The following is a 14,189-nucleotide window of genomic DNA, read 5'->3' as shown; positions in this document are numbered from 1 at the left end:
ACATCGGCTTTTAAGAGCTACGATTGCTAGTCGGGATTTTGGATTCGTACTTGCAATAATTGTTTTAGACTTATCCAAATGGGAGACTGTTGGATTAGATGTCTAAGACCATAACTATTACTGGTATGTACTCAACCCGAGAGTAGCATGGTCCATTTGAGTTGCATATCATCAGGACAATTTGTTAGGATGGACTCTTGAGAGAAAGGTTATATATGATTTATTAATATATTATAAGTTATAATATATTAATATGAAATCATATGTTTTGTTAGTATTGATCAATAATTAATTTGGAATTAATTTAGTGATCAAAAGAGACTAATTAAATCTATGGGGACTAATTATGATAATTAGTTATATTTATATGTGTTGGGCTTATGATCCATGTTGGACCAAGTTTATGTATGGATACATAAAGAGTTGTGCCACATGAACCATGGATCATAAACCCATGGGTATGGACTTGGGTTATACCCATGACCCTTGAAATCCAACATATAAATACATGCTCTTAACCTAAAAACGCCTACATGCTTGTTCTTGGAGTTCATGGGTGTTTTGTGGGTGCATGGAATTCTCTCTCAAGTTCCACCTTTGTCCATGCACTACTAGAAAACAGCCCTTTAATGACGCGCAAACAATGACACGCAGTGATTTACGATACGGAAAAGCGTGCACCCTAAAAATAATGTCATCTCTTCTAAAATTTGAAGGATAGAGGACACGCATTTGTGTGTGCCCTGAAATTTACGTCATAGAAAATAAAAACACGGAGGGCGCCTTTCGTAATATGTGTGTTGTGTAAGGACGTCGCTTTATATTTTTTTTTAATAACGCGCGTTCATTAATTTCTCCTGATAAGCAACTAGGGCTTTTTTTCACATTAATTCTACACAAAATCTCTGAATTCTACCCCAAAAATTTATGTAATATCTGCTAATCTGAATCGTGAAACCTCTTGGGAACAACAGCGGAAGCGAACAGATGGCCCTTCGTTAGATGATTCGTGCATCCGTTTTACATAAAGCCTATACTTCTGTAAATGACTGGCAACGTTCTCTCTGGTCAATCCTTCAACGTTCATCATCTGCATAATCATTTTAGGAACAACGTTCTTCACTCCTAAATTCCCAACAACCTCCACAAATCGCTTGTGCAGTTGAGGAGTCCAAACCAAACGAATACTTTTCAACAACGTTATGGAAGAATCATCGGCTCGAAAAGTGGAGTCAGCTTCCCCTCCAGCTCCACCGCTAGCACTGCCGCTATCAACTCTCCGTAATCTCCTCGAATCGGAATTGTCTTGAGTCAGATCGACGGTGTCCTCGCCTTCCACAAACGTATTGAGTCAGATCGACGTTCGGCAACCCGGCCTCCCACTCTGAAACTCGGTCTTCGTCATCTCCACCGCTGACATCGAAGTCGGTAATTCTGATTTCCTCTCCCATAGCAATAAATTGGTAAGTAAGTTGAACCGATTTCAACGAATTAAACACCCTGGATCACAATTTTGGAGTAGGATTCAGAGATTGGAGAAATTTAGGGTTCAAGAAGACTCTTGAAAGCTCCTAAAAGACTGCAAAACAGGTAATTAAATCGACTTGTTGGCTACTTCATTTATTTTCCCTAATTAAATTCTCAATCTTTTGTGTTGGCTTCGTCTTGTGTTGCTAGTTTCCCCTCTGCGTCCACCTCTCCTTGTCTTAGCTAAGAAGAAGCTTATGATTTTACATTTTCTCTTACCACTTCATTTTCACTCCTCTCAATTACTAACAATTAGGGATCTCAAGGCTACACTGAATTATTTGGTGGGAAGCAGTTTATCCAACAAGGTATTTCTACTGTTTATTCAGTTTTCTAATTTAGTAGGAAACCAAATCTTGATCCTTTTGATACTCTATTCGATGAGTAGGCCCCAGAGGTCACATTCCCTTAAGGAACAATGGTACCCTTGAATTCTTTTAACATATTGCACTATTATTCATTCTTTTGGGGCTTAATGCTTCATTTTTCCTTAAGTTTAATGGCTTATGATGTGTTAAGAGGTTACACTGTTATTCAGCCTTTTATTCGGTGACATATAATTTGATAGGTGTCTTGTTATTCAGTCATGTATTGAACAATGGAGCATATGATCTTTATTTATCTTTTCTTAAATTCTTTTTCCTTCTTGCTCATTTTTACTCTGATTATCAATCAATTACTTGATGTATCTTGTCTACTATTGTTATTTGCATATTAGTTAGATTTTCACTGTTATAATCTGCAGGTGAATAGGTCCGGAAAGCTCAAGAATAATGCAACACATTACTCAGTTGATATCGAGTTACATGATTATCAATAAATAACATTCAATTGATATCTCAACAGAAACTTGTAACTACATTTTCTTCCATTCATGGTCACAGACCTAGGTCAGAAGTGGGTGTTGTAGTAGATTAGCAGCAGCAATCCGACTTTATGGTATCAACTACTCCTACGTTTCAATTTCCCCTTTTTTAGTCACTTTGATGCTTTTATTTTAGTATTTATTTGTTTATAATATAAACAACATACGATTTATATTTTATTTATTGGTGCAGTTTGCTTCCGGTGAAACCATGAGGAAATGCTTGAGCTCTTTATGTCTTCTTGGAACCTAACTTTTATCATTTCCATTATTTACAGCAAAACAAGATTAATAATTTGTTATTGGGTACTACTTTATGATATTCACTTATCAGGTTGAAGAGAAGGAATCACCAGATTAGATGGAGAAATAGTAGATGTTGCAGAAGAAGATACAGAGACAAATCCTCATGTACAGGAATCCAGAGTGATCTCTTTATCACAGATTCCAACTTTCACAAAGCCTGTCATTTTAAAATGCAAGGAGGTGATTAAAAAATACCCTGCACCACTTGGTATTCTTGGGTCATATGAACACATTTTTAGTTAGGTTAGTTTCTTCTTTAATTCTTATTTCTAGTTTCGGTAGTTTTCAAGCTTTTTTTATAGATATGGTTCTACTGAATTTCATATGTTGTGTGTATCAGAATCTTCCAGATGATGCATATAAGCTTCTTGTTGTGCCCTCTCCAATTGGTGGAGTTCTTGTAGTTTGTGCAACTACTATTCATTATCATAGCCAGTCAGCGTCGTGCATATTGGCTTTGAATAATTATGTTGTTCCCATGGATAGCAGTCAGGAGATGTCAAGATCACGTTTTAGTGTGGAGCTTGATGCTGCAAATGCAGTAGGGGTGTTTAAATGGCAAGGTATATGAATATTCTTCATTTTAAGCCATATATACAACATGCAATATAATAATATTTCATTTTTTGTTTTTAAAACTATGCAGAAAATAATCTTGTTTACTGTTGACACGTTGAAGCAAAAGTTGCGTTTTGTGCCCACTGCTTACAGTTGTTGCGACAGGTGGCACACTCTTATTCGTTGATCCATTATTTTTCACAATCTCATGTCACCTTGAACCCTTTTTTGCCTCCTCGACATTGTTTGTTACATCCTTGTTTCTTTTTCTTGGCCCATTATTCATATCCTTTCCTCCAGAACATGATGTCCATTTCATTAATGTCTTGATTTGTTTAGTCTTATGACTTGGATTTCTGAGGAACCAAAGTTTAGATGATGAAAAAACCGATCAAAATTAATAGAAAGGTTTGAAATCAGATTGCTTAGAATGACCAAAAGATTAGAAATCAGATTGCATGCAAGCTGTTTGATCAAATGCCCGAGAGAGATTACCTTATTTATATGTGATTACATTTCCCATTTTTTTAAAAATTTAGCAAGTGAAGTTTCATTTTACAATTAATCGAAAACAAAATCAACTGCATGGATTTTTATTAAATTTTTTTTTAAAAAATGTACGTTTTTCTTACCCGCCATAGACAGCTCGCATGTCCATGACATTCCTGACATTGGACCAGTTTATTCCTAAGTCGGTCATGTATGAGTTGGTAACCACACGTTTCCTGTGTTGATAGTCCACAGTGAAGTCCAGAATTGATCCTCAAATTTCATGTCCTTCCTCCTTTTTTATTAAAAGACCATAATACCCTCTTTTATGTATCTTGAAATAAATAATAATGAAAGGTTCTTTACGCATAAGTAAAATTTTGAAAATTATTAATTTTTTGTTGTATTTATTTTCATCTCCTACCAACCAAACACGTGACAGGTTATGATTCCTTTAAATTCCTATTCCTTTAACAAATTCCATTTCATCCAAAAACATTCTACAAACCACATGCCCCTTGGCCCTTACAAATAATTAGTTTATCACATGCTAACATTCTATATGTTAACTTATTCTTGTATAAGTATTAAATACATGTATTCCAATATCTCTGGCTTTTTGTTGCAGTATTACAGGTTCTACTTGGAGTGCCTCACAATTCCTATATTTTTTTTGTTGGATTTAATCTTCCCCAGGTGAATCTAAGTTCTCATATATTGCAACTAACATACTTGCAGTTTATATCATCGAAATCTAAACTGCATGCAAGGAATATGTATAGTGTTTTTTTTTGTTGTTATTGACTAGTTTACCCTTAAGTATCCTTTAATAAGATAATGTGAGTTAGTAGTTGCTAATGATTCAGATCTTTGTAATATCCTTTTGCAGGGCAGTTTGTTATACTGGGCAGCCAACAACTCCCTAACCCTTGTTCAGGTTGGTTTTAGCTTTCTAATATAGTGTTCCTTATGATGGAATCATGGCTCATTCCATCACAACAGAAAAAAAACTGTTTGTTTTGGGGGATATTCACATAAAAACCCTAAAGTTTTTCAGAAAAATACGGTTTTACCCTAACATCACTTTTTGGTGGGTTTAGAGGGTGCTGCTTTCCCATAAACACCAACCTCTGAACTCAACAACCAGATTACCAGATTACTACTTTGATACGGTTTGTACTTTGTTCAACTAAAATGCATGTTATTTTCTTAGGGTTTTCATTTTTATGGTTTTTTTCGCTAATGAATTGTTAATTCAGGTGGATTTAAGGTAATTAAATCTTATGTAAAATCTTTTTAATACATCTTCATGATTTCAAATAAATTAAATTTATATTACAAAAGTATATTTTTTACACTTATTGGACAGACTACAACTTTTAGCATTAGTATGTTTAAGGTTACATGTTTCAATAGCTTTTTGTGTGTGTGTACTCGTAATGACCCATTCTTGATTTCCTGTTTTTTTTTTTTCAGAAAAATCTAGCTTCTTGGATGGCAAATTTCTGGAAGATAATTGTGCAGTATCATGGAAGAACGGGTCATGTGATTTAGATTATATGAGAAGTAGGAAGCGTGAAAAGTCAGACTACTCTTTCAAAATTTATCCATGTTTGTTATCATTTATGTGTTCATAGCTATACCTAAACATTCATGGCTTTGGTTGGTGTCTTGCAACAGGTTCTTATAATGGGTAAACCAGAATATGGACAGCAGCCCAGTACACCAGGTGGCAAACCAATGGTATGGAAGATTTTCTTTGGCATGATATCTGAAACAAGAAGGTGCCCCTTAATAGCAATGTAGTATTAGGTTATATAGTTAGGGAAAATATCTTACTACAATGTACAATTAGATCCCCTTAATATCAATGTATTACATTTTTTGACATGATGTTATTGGATAAAATTGATTGTTTTGGTATATATTTGTTTCTATATTTTTGTATTATGCGTAAATGAGTATCGTAAAGGCACGTCGTATATGCATATCGTAAATGGTTGCTGAAGTTTATGACACGCAAATGCGTGTCATCTTCATTTATGACAGGGATTTAATGATACGCAATGTGTGTCCTATAGGCGCGTTGTAAGGTTACGACACGCAAATGTGTGTCGTCTTCCTTTATGACACGACCTTCCTTGATACGCATTGCGTGTCATAAATGAGCGTCGTAAATGCGTGTCTTAAATGCGCGTTGTAAATAGACGACGCGTAAAAGCGTGTTGTCTCTCGTTATGACAGGGCCTTCCTTGACACGCATTTGCGCGTCGTCTGAGCGTTTTACGACACACATTGCGCGTCGTAAAAAGCTGTTTTTCTAGTAGTGATGATGTGTTGTGACTTCATTTGAGGCTTCCACACTATTGGGGCTAAGCTCTTTAAGGCCAAATTTATCAAGTTCTACAAGGTACACAAAGAGGTAAACTTCTAACTAGTATTTTATGTAGTTTATATCATTTGTATGCGAGTTGTAGGCTTAAAGCTTTGGAAACCATTTGTATGTATAATTAGTGAAAACATAGATCCAAAGCTTATAGGGTTGTATGTGCACCATATGATGTTGTAGTTTACAAAACCCAACAGTAAGACCATGTGGGGAACCCATGACATCCTGGAGTAAGACCCTGGGGGAACCCACGACATCCCTATATGTTGTATGCATGGCTTATATGGTTTATGTAACTTTTATAGCTAGTATGGATTATGTGATTATGTGGATTGTGTGGGCTATGCTCTTGGAAACTCACTAAGCATTAGCTTACAGTTTTTTGATTTGTTTCAGGTAATTTTGAGCCTAAGGGAAATGACAAGGCTTGATGGCACGGCATGCACTCTCCGACATTTGATTTGATGGGACACTCTGATGTTTGAAATAAAATGGTAATGTTATGAATTTTGAAAACAATAGTCATTGTTACTTCATATTTTATGGGAATGTTTGTTTAATTAAAAATGAAACATTTATTTGAAAATTTGGGTCGTTACATAAACCGCTTATGGGGTTCATTATTTTTGTCCATCCCATAACCATCTCAAGAGCCGAAATTTGGACTCTCCTCCCCTCTCCTAAAAGTCTTCTAATTACTAAGTTTTGGGTACAAACCATTAGAGGCACAAAATTTATGTTGATTTCTTTCTGAAGCTGTTCAAGAAGGAATGTTTGATTATTTACTCCAATAATCAATAAGTATATAAACCCTAAACCTCTTTATGAATTTCAAAAATTGTAGGGTATTCCTAGGGTTCTTGATGTTCATTTGTTTATTACAATCAATATAGAAAACTTAGATCCAATAGTTTGCATGTGAACTTAGGGTTAAGTTTTTTCTCCAAATATTTTTTTTGTAACCTATAAAACCTATCAGTGGTATAAGAGCCATAGTTTTAAATTGATCTTGCACAATGTTGAATAGATCGAAATTAGATTTTATAGAAATTAGACCCTAATGGAGAATTTTTTGACTTTTTGCTAGGGTTCTTGAAACCCTAGCCTCCACCCTTAGAATTTTCGAAATTCTCTAGGGTTCTTGAAACCCTAGCCCCCTAACCTTTTTTTTTTGAAAATTAGGGCACCCTTTTAGGGTTTATCTTGTTTTTAATTGTTTTTTTAAAAGCCTTAAAATTTGAATAATTAAAACATGATAAACCAAAGCCCTATTTTTGAAAATTAAGGGGTTTCGGATTAGGATTAAATTTGAATTATTTTATTAATTGGTTAGTTGTAAGTAATTATTTAATCCATAATTATTTAACTATTTTAATTAATTGTTTAATTAAAAGATAAAGATAAATCATAACTGGTTTAATATTAATTAATTAAAAGATTTAAATTTAAATAATTAATATTTAAACCTCATATTTTGAAAATTTTAAAATACACTTTATATATATATATATATATATATATATATATATATATATGTATATTATTAAAAGTTAATTACTATATGTACAAGAAAAGTCAGTCAAATCAATAGTAGGCTTCATTCACAAAACCATGCTATAAATAGGGTATAAGAAAGTGGTCTATAAAATGGTCGTTCAATGGGTGTCCACTCTCAACCACTGCTCTCCTGTATGGTGTAGGGTCGTTAGCCAAACGAGTTTGATAGAACATAATCTCATTAAAAACTATAGTGAGATAAAATTACGAGAACCTTCTTTTAAAAATCCCACTCTAGCTAATTTAGGAAAAGAGTGAAAGTTATGCCAATCCATGAAAACGAACATCATACTTTAATATGTCGTTTGTGGAGTGTGTGTGGTTAACCGACACACTAATAGGGACATTAAAGAGAAATGATAGGCATCTACAAAATTATCATTGTTAATGGAGTGTGTGTGGTTAACCGAGACATTAATTGGAGATGATAAATGACATGGAGGGTGCCATACGAGTTTGCATGGTTATTCACATATTGTTTGTGATCCTCGACATCCCAGTCACAAAAGTGATTGCATAATCCGATATTAAACATGTCATTGATAAGATTCAGTGAATCTCAAAAAGTTCTACGAGTTTTATAAGATTGAATTTGGTAAAAGCCTTACGTATCTAAAATAGATTCGAATTTGATTATGGCATCCCTCTTCAAAGTTCAAATCGAACATATGGATCCTAGCCTTAATTTAAATTTTGGGTTAATAATTAAGGATTAAAATCAACTAACTTGAATTCTATTTTCTCCAATTTTAGATGTCTTATGAAGATAAAAATTGTCTTCCTCGTTCTTTTCGAAATGATTTTCCTTTTCCTTCTAAAGATGATCTTCCACATTCTGATCAATGTGAAAATGTTATCCATTCTCCAGGAATTGGTGGAACTTGATATCATGGTTCTTCAAATCTTCCACCTCCTCCTCATGTGACTCTCCTAACGTCACGTTTTCCTCAAGTTGAAAGATATGAGACAACTCAAGCCCTATTGGCATGTAGACATCAAGATGGAAATTTTATGTGTGCACATGGTCTACAAATGAAATCGTACATTGATGAGTTGGATAGAATAGGTGTCATTTTACCAAGGGAGAAATTCATTGATTTACTGCTTCTTTCTCTTCCAAATTCATATGATCAGTTTATTGAGAACTTTTACATAAGGAATATCGACGTTACCCTAATTGATCTTACCCAAATGTTGATTGTTGTTAAAGCAGAAATGCTTAAGAACACATCTAAAACATAGATGTTTATTCATTATAATTCCACGGTTTCCATGGAAATTAACAATGGTGACAATGGTGGTCCATAAAAGATTTATCTTCCCAACAGAAAGGGGTCGTACAATATCAAATTGTTTGATCGTATATTATAGCACCAATTCCAGGTATTTTTTCTTTTCAACCCAAAAGTTTAAATTCCTTTCTAAATAGACCCTTACATTGGGCGTACATGGAGTATACTTCTATAGGATCCCATTTAGACGATCGACTAGGTGCCAAAGAAAAGGATTTTAAGATTTAATGATAACTATGTGAATAAAAAAACAGATGAGTAATCTGATGATTATAATAGAAAGAAAGGTTACCACTATAACTATGAAGAACACTTCGGTGGGACAGATCCCAGCTGAGAGTTTCTCTCTAACTAAAACAAAAGACTACATTTTGTGCACACGAAATAAAATGACCATCCCTCTCTATTTGTAGAGAGAGATACCCTACAAACAATAAAGGGTGATAAACTAACAGAACTTATCACTCATAATTTGTAGAGCATTTCCATGCTCCAACAATCTCTCCCTAAATGCTCGAAATGATGAGGGATACAAATACAGTGATAAAAGGATAAAATACATAGTAGCCAACTAGCAAGTGCGGTAATAAAAATGAAACATAATGAGAACCAAATGTTGAAATGTCTTTGAAACTATGAAGTGTTTGTTATGTCTGAAATTGGGTGATGAAATCTCTATAGTCAAAGTCTTCTATGCAACTAAGTCCATCATCCCATGTGTTGAAGAGTGAGATTCCAATCTATAGATGTGATCAGTAAACCAAGCTGATCAACTTCAAATGTGTACTAATAACTCTTGAACTGAACATCCCATAATCAATTTACACTTCGGCTTCAAAAGTATGAAACATATTTGGAATTCGAATCATAATATACTCAAAATTCTTCGAAAGAATAATCTGCTAAAAACATGAAAACATCCTGTGGTAGAGTTGGAATAATAAACAAATCTGGATGTAGGAATAGAAGGTACAGTGATCCGCAGGCAAGGATGAGACTTCAAACTTCAATCAGAACTATCATCATGGCGTCGTTTTGACTAAACTAGTAGATGATAATACAAGATCAATTAGCACCTCAAAATACGAAATAATCTCCTTTTCCTAGATATCTTCAAAATCTACACTCTGTAAAACATGATCAATAATCCGGATGCTCATAATATTCTCTCCCTATTTTTGATAACAATGGCCAGGATATCAACAATAAATACATCAATGAAGATGGAGAGTGTCAGATACCAAGAGCTTCGCATGCTCTCCCTAGATGTACGAAGGGTATCCATAAAACACGAGAATGTGAGTAAAATAGATACTTTCCGGTCATAAGTAATTGATTGAATCTGTTGCTGAAAACTGCTCGAACAAGTACCGTAGTAACAAATAAGAACTCTGCATGAAAAATATGTGCTCTGCTGAAAAATGGTGATGTACCCAAACTGCGGTGTCGGAACTCCTGAAGCGGTCTTCAATAAATAAAGTCCACTTGCTCAAGACACATGGTTCATCAACTGAAGATCAAGAGCGACAAGTCATAAGGGGTCTTCGTTGAGCGAAGATTGCGAAACAATTTTGTTGATCAGAAGTAACTGCAGTGCCAACTTCGTGAAGAGGAATATGATGTCCGACTGCAGTATGAAGGATAACTCGTTCTAAGACACTGATCCAAGGACTGATGGTCGAAAGACCTATAAAGGGAAATCCTCATGGAAGAAATAATCAAAATTCTTTCAATATAATCAGCAAGAAGTAATCCATGGTAACGATCGAAGCTTGAGTAAGTCTCCAATAATAATCTCTTTCGTGAAGACAATAAATTGAGTCTTGTAAAAATTATTCTTCACAAAAGTTCTTCGATCATGGGTCGCAGTGGTAAAAATTGGTGTTAAAAAAAATAATTGGTTTAAAAAAAATAAATTGGTGTTAAAATAAAAATTGGTGTAAAAAAATGGTACCTGTTGGCGTTTAGTTTTTTGCGAAAGAAAAAAAGGGCTAATATAATGGTAACTAAAACTAATTAGTGATAATTAAAAAAAGGTAAATGAGTGTTAAATAAAAAATATAAAATAAAAGAAGAAAAAATAAAAAAATTAACGAAAAAAATTTGCTGAAAAAAAATGGTTGCTGTATAATAAGGAGGATGAAACAAGGTTTAGAATGTTAGGGGAGGAGTTGAGATGAGGAGGCGAGGAAGGTTGAGTAGAGGAGGGAGGAGGGTTGTGGTGAGAGGGGAAGGATAAGGACTGTGGAGGAGAGGCAGGAAGAGGGTTGAGTACCGAGTACTTGGAGGTCTTCGGGTAAGGGGAGGGTATGCAGGAAGGTTTAGATGGCTAGGCGGGTTTGAATGAAGTGTCGAGGAGTAGTAAGTAGCGAGGAGTAGGTGGGTTGAGGAAAGAAGGGATTTGCAAAGAGTGGGTATCTACCGAAGAGAAAGGTCTCTGGTGCAGGTTGAAGGTTTGGTAGCGAGGAGTGGAGGATGAGGTATGCGGTATGCTTTAGTCTTAGGTACACGGAAGTATCAGCTAGTCTTCTGTGTGAGGTCTTCGGTCTACGAGGGATAGCAGTGGCTGCGGATAATAGGACCTCCAGCAGACTTCGGTTTTGCTTATCTTCTCAGTAAGGCAATGTATTCGGTCTGGCTTTAGGAATTCGGTGCTGAGCATCGAGGATGAGAGGGTTGATGACGAAAAATGTCGTTTTTTCATGAAATTTGATACCGAAAGGCCAATGACTTCATGTTAATTCATGGAAATGGTTTCTAAAGAATGTGGTGATAAGGTGGGGTGTTCGGAAGAGGAAAAGGTGGCAGAAAATGTGAGAGAGAAAGGAAAAAAGTAAGGATAAGGTATGGGTTTAAGGTAAACGTATGTGTGTAGGTGTCTTGTCACATGGGAATTGTCAGGAAAGTATGGGTATGACTTTATGGTGGAGTACTATTTCATTAAAAAGAGTAAAAGGGCGTAGCTTTGAAAATCCTTCAAGACTTTTATTAAGAAAAATATGATCAACAGTAAAGTGGATGCAGGAGCATCATACCTTCATGAGATTTTCTAGTTGCATCGTATAAACTCAAAATATTTTAGCAAGCATCATCTTCAAAGATCAAGTCTTTTCCACTCTTCATCATATCAAACAAGATATTTTGTCTATTTCCACAACATCAAGATGTATGGAATAAAATCTTCAAATGAGTTATAGACAAAAATATCATCTTCCTTCTTCTTTTACTTCAACAACAAGATAAAATCTTTGTAAACTCGGATTTTCAGCAGAAAATTGTAACAAACAACAGCAACATTTATTCTTGAAAGCTTGAAAAAGCTTTGAATCAACACTTAAAAAATTGAAAACTCATCATAAAAATTTCCGTTTGCGAACACAAAAATTGTTGGGTTTAAAGGGTTGCGCCATTGGGCCTTAGTGGTTCGGTCCATTATATACTCTCGGTTTGGGCCTGTTCAACCGTGTTAATCTTTCTAGGGTTTAGTATATAAGGTGCATGCATGCATCCTTGTCATTAACGCTTTGGATTATTATCATATTAAGTGTACTGTAAACCCTAGCACACCTCTACAGAGGAAGTTCTTAATCGAGCTCTTCTGAGGTGTGACTATATTTTAATCATTCGACATACGGTTGATTCATTGTGTGTTCTAGTGTTTGTTATTCTTATTGATTTACCTGTTAAAGATCTAATCGATCTAAAGAGTATTCAACTCATCAATTGGTATCAGAGCAGGAGACTGTGTAATCCATACGCATCTCTTCTGTTGAAGAAGGTTTTAGGGTTTTCCGCTATTATTGTTTTCTGCTAGAACCGTCATTCTTCATTGACGCAGTTCTTAGACTTCGATCATACCCTAACTTTGTTTACTAGTCTGATCTTGAACGGGTTTCAAAACAAAAGTATCATGTCTCTTGACGATTCACAAACGAACCCATTCAACATCTCCAACAGTATCAGATCAACCACCATGATTCCTATCCTATATACTCAAGATTATGAAGTTTGGACGCATCACTTTGAAGACTATGTGATTGGTTCAGAAGATAATGGATACTTAATCTGGGAAGCGATTACTATAGGTCCATTTTTTCACTCTGGCACAAACAAAACAATCAAGACGCAAAAGGAGTACAACCAACTCGTGGTTGATGTAAAGGATGTTCCTCATGATGAAAAGGAAAAGCTTGTGAGCAACATTAAAGCACTAAGAATGATCAGATTCTCCCTACAATCTGACACATTTCGGTTGGTCAGTTCATGCACGACGGCAAAAGAGATATGGGTTAGATTGAAGGAGTTATATTCCACCGATGAGGATCTTGAGCATTCTATCCAAACTTTGCTGCTTTCAGAGTTTGGAGACTTCAAGTAAAAACCAGAAGAGAAGCTCATTCAAGCCTTTGATCATTTCAATCATCTTCTCAGCATAATGATAAAGGATGGCATAGAAAGGAAGGTAATTGAGCAAAAGGTCACATTCATGAATGGCCTAAGAACCGAATGGATGGCGGTGGTGTCTACAGTAAAAGCTCATGAACAATTCAAAGCTTACTCTTTGCCAAAGCTAGTGGGGATTCTAAAATCACACGAAAGTGCAGTGACCAAAGAAACGAATGTGGTTTCAAGCATGGGATCTTTAGCTCTCATATCAAAAGGAAAGAACGTGGCTGAAGAAGAAGAAGATTTAGATCTATCAGAATTTGATCTAATGAAGAATATGCTTTAATGGTCTCTAATCCAAAGAAGTTTGTGCATAGAAAGTTTCCTATCTCCAAGAACCGAAACTGGCAAGGAAGCTACAGTTCGGATAAAGCAAAGGATGAACCGAAGAACTCTCCTCAGCATGAAGAATCGAAGAAGGATAGTAAGATTGTTGGTGACTCTGGATTTGATTGTCACTTCTGCAAAGGCAAAAATCACTTTGCCAAAGATTGTGTCTTGAGAAAGATGTCAGAAAAGAACGAGAATGAAGATGATGAAGCCTACTACCTACGAAAGCTAGAAGAAATAAAGAAGAAGAAAGATGCTGCTAACAACACTATGAATGCTTTAATTGTGCAGGAAAATCTCGTGGACGGTGAGTTTGGTGGTGTGGAAGTCTGGTCTACAGACTTTGGGGACGAAGAAGTTCGTAAGCCCACACATGGCAAGGCTTTCGTGGCGAAAGAAGCTGAAACTGAAGGTGCAGGGAAGTGCTTGA

At 35.4% G+C, this 14,189-nt stretch overlaps 1 long non-coding RNA gene and 1 pseudogene across 1 annotated transcript; one reads left to right on the top strand and one right to left on the bottom strand.

Annotated features, from left to right (window-relative positions):
• Nucleotides 1-925: 925 nt before the first annotated feature.
• LOC145165015 (transcription factor LUX pseudogene) lies at nucleotides 926-1,451 on the bottom strand (annotated as a pseudogene).
• Nucleotides 1,452-1,596: 145 nt separating this feature from the next.
• Nucleotides 1,597-5,670, top strand: LOC145167771 (uncharacterized). Its single transcript, XR_013741427.1, has 9 exons — nucleotides 1,597-1,835; nucleotides 2,273-2,466; nucleotides 2,586-2,941; nucleotides 3,039-3,261; nucleotides 3,345-3,421; nucleotides 4,374-4,441; nucleotides 4,635-4,682; nucleotides 5,222-5,327; nucleotides 5,426-5,670. It is a non-coding gene; the product is annotated as an uncharacterized LOC145167771 (long non-coding RNA).
• Nucleotides 5,671-14,189: the final 8,519 nt, after the last annotated feature.

The sequence above is a fragment of the Lactuca virosa genome, chromosome 3, assembly GCF_052849685.1.
Source record: "Lactuca virosa cultivar CGN04683 chromosome 3, Lactuca_virosa_CGN04683_v6, whole genome shotgun sequence".
NCBI classification, from domain to species: Eukaryota; Viridiplantae; Streptophyta; class Magnoliopsida; order Asterales; family Asteraceae; genus Lactuca; species Lactuca virosa.
This window is presented reverse-complemented; position numbering and strand designations above follow the sequence as displayed.